The sequence below is a fragment of the Mesocricetus auratus genome, unplaced genomic scaffold, assembly GCF_017639785.1.
Source record: "Mesocricetus auratus isolate SY011 unplaced genomic scaffold, BCM_Maur_2.0 Super-Scaffold_100006, whole genome shotgun sequence".
NCBI classification, from domain to species: domain Eukaryota; kingdom Metazoa; phylum Chordata; class Mammalia; order Rodentia; family Cricetidae; genus Mesocricetus; species Mesocricetus auratus.
The window spans coordinates 99617895-99621301 of NW_024429190.1; the positions used below are offsets into that span (position 1 = coordinate 99617895).

General features: G+C 50.4%; 1 pseudogene; it reads left to right on the forward strand.

The window, feature by feature from the left end:
• Nucleotides 1-456: 456 nt before the first annotated feature.
• LOC121140992 lies at nt 457-3046 on the forward strand (annotated as a pseudogene).
• Nucleotides 3047-3407: the final 361 nt, after the last annotated feature.

The following is a 3407-nucleotide window of genomic DNA, read 5'->3' on the forward strand; positions in this document are numbered from 1 at the left end:
AAAACAATGCATTGTCTGTAAAGAAAAACTATGTTTACCAGAGCAATAAATTCCTGATGTTTTCAGGAGGGCCCGCCCACAGGACCCCTGACCTTTCAGAAGACTGACCACCTCTTCCTGACCCCCCACCACCCGCCTCTCAATAACAGTATATGCATGATCATGCCATGGACATGTATGTATGTAGACTGCATTTGTTTGGAGTAGCTAATATGTGATATGAGGTGTCGAATATGGATCTTTTTGCATCATAGGGTAGACATCCATGGAGTAGGCCATGCCATCCACGCCCAAGTCACCTTCTCTCTCTGACTGGGAACTTACAGTGTCGCCATGGAGAAGTTGCAGAGCTCCACTCTAACTGACGCATTTTGCAGTTACAGGACTCTGACCACTCACCTGACTAAAACTCCCGTTTAATAATGAAGAGTTTGGCTCTGTCATAGTCTAGATTGATTCCTGTGCCTGCAGGAAGATTTCCAGTTCTTGAACCACCCATGTGTACCAGCCCCTCAGCACTGTGATGGGATCCATGTCCGTGGCGATGGCTCTCATGAGACAGGTTGAGGCTCAGACCCGTTCCTAACCTGAACCTACTCCCTGCCCAACTCCACCCTGCAATCTCACCTTGAGGACTGTCGTGGGGTCTTCTCCTCTCCTGGATATTCATGCCTGGCCTCAGTCTCCCTCCCACAGTCCTGCCTGTGGCTGCTGGAACCCATGATGGCGGGAGGGGAGGCTGACTGTGCTTCACAAGCCTGGACTTAGGCTATGGAGATACAGTGCATGCATATGATGGTGCTGTGTCCCCTGAGACCCCGTGAATGCTGCATAGTCTCACCCACGTCACCCATGGCAAGGATGTCACTGTGGAGTCCTGTCTGGTCAGGCTGTGTGTCCTATCACACAGTAGCTTAGGGCTGTGGCCTGGGCTTAAATGCTACCTACCATGTTTGGGGACACTGTTTACCAAGACTCTGTGGCCTGGGCTTAAATGCTACCTACCATGTTTGGGGACACTGTGGCCTGGGCTTAAATGCTACCTACCATGTTTGGGGACACTGTTTACCAGGACTCTGTGGCCTGGGCTTAAATGCTACCTACCATGTTTGGGGACACTGTGGCCTGGGCTTAAATGCTACCTACCATGTTTGGGGACACTGTTTACCAGGACTCTGTGGCCTGGGCTTAAATGCTACCTACCATGTTTGGGGACACTGTGGCCTGGGCTTAAATGCTACCTACCATGTTTGGGGACACTGTTTACCAGGACTCTGTGGCCTGGGCTTAGGTCTGGGGACTAGGGAAAATCTAGGTGATCGGTATTAGAGTGAGGCTCAGTGCCTTGATGGCTCGTGGGACTGTGCCAATGTCACAGATGAGGAGGGTTGCCCTGGCTGCCCACCTGGGCATTTCCCATGGGCACCTCCTGGCTCCCCTGTTGCCACAGCCTGGTACCTACCCGCCGACCGTTACAACGACCAGACATTCTGTGCGGATGGAGCAGATGAAGGGCGCTGCCGTCATTACCAGCTGGTAACATCCAATGCCGGCACGAGAAGCATGTGAATGACACATGGGTGAGTGACGGACAGCCAGGCTGTGCTGATGGCACTGGTGAGTGGGACTCCTCCTAAGCACTGCTCTGAAAGCTCAGCACAGCAGCAGTCATTGGCAGCCTCGTGTGGGGGCTGTTGCTGGCCATCACTCAGGGCTACACGTCAACCTCTATGCCATCTGCACTCAGGAGTACAGCATCTTTGTTCTCTTCTTCCGGATGGAGGCCGAGATTGTGCAGCAGCAGGCACTTCCCTTCCTACGGGCAGCCTATTGCCCAGGGTGCTATCCTAGCTGGAGAAGACTTCCCTAAAGAGAACTCTAACACTAAATCTGTGCTGAGGAGCCTGCCTTCTCTGATCCAGAGCTGATATGACTCCAGGAGGTCCTCAGGGGGCCACCATCACCGGGGGGCCATTCAGGGCATCATCTGCTTGGCTTTGTCTGTCGTTGGGGACTGCTTCCTCAAACCAACAACCCAGCTTGGGTCCCTGACACCAGATCCCAGGTCACTGTATCTGCTTCTCCCTCAGAGGCCCTGGATAACAGCACAGGTCAAATCCCGAGGGCGTGGCAGAACGGGAGCAGGATGGGGAGCAGGCTCCTCCACTACCCATCAGGACCCCCATCCCAATCCCAAGCACACTTCTGGCTCTGCCACTGTCTCTGAGCCACAGATCCACGTCCCTCAATGCCTCAGATCCCTCACTGCTGTCTGGAGTTGTAAGGGGCTCCAGGCCCAGTCTGTGGCCCCCACAACCTAATTGGCCTCCAGCTGGACATCACACAGCTGTCCCGGCTCGAGAGGATGAAGATGATGTATTGTTAATGCCACTTGTTGAGCCAGACGTCTGGGTAGTCCAGGCAGAAGCTGAGCCCCTGCTTGTCTGAGGGAAGCCAGCTACCGTTAGGCTCTAGACACAATGCTATGATCCTTTGGAAGTGACTAGGCTTCTCTACTGTGCTATCTGGTGCAGAAAGTTAGGTGTCGCTCAGGCAGGGAGAGACCCGTCTGTGTGTATGACTAGAGGCTCCACCACCCTACTCCCACCCCTACTCCCCCATCCCCCCACTTCCACCCCGCCTATCCTGAGGTCGAGGTAACTGTATTAAGAAAGATTCCCCCAAAATCATAGGCTTGGACACTCCATCCTTCCCGATCCAAAAGTGGCCTTCAGTACCAGACTGCAGTTGGCTAAAGATCTTCAAGCCACCAAACTGGGGATTTGGCCAGGGTGACGGTTTTGCCAGCCTCCATTTCTATCATACCTGGCCCACATAAGGAACACAATTACTTTTGTTCCCTAGCTGCATCATTGCCTATCAAATCAAGGAAAAAGAAAAAAAAAGTTGTGAATTTAACAAAAAAAAGAATGAAGAGTTTAAAATTTCCTTTTTTCTTTTTTGTAAACATAGTCATTTACACTACACAGGGAAAGGCCTAGGCCCTACCCCAAATGATGGGACAGACTTTGATGATCCCCCCTTGGGGGAGGAGGGGGATGGGATAGGGGTTTGGTGGGAGGCATGGTTGGATGGGAGGGAGAAATAATTGGGATTCATATGTAAAATAAGTTGGTTTCTAATTTAAATAAAAACTCTAGAAAAAAAGAAATATAGTCATTTGACTCAGCAGGGACTTACACAGAGCATTTTATATATAAAATATATAGCCTTAGCAAAATACCAAATATAAAACAAGAACAAAGGGCATCAACAGGGCATTTTGTACATAAAGCATATAGCTTTAGCAAAATATCAAATATAAAACAAGAACAAAGGGCATCAACAGGGCATTTTGTACATAAAGTGTATAGCTTTAGCAAAATATCAAATATAAAATAAGAACA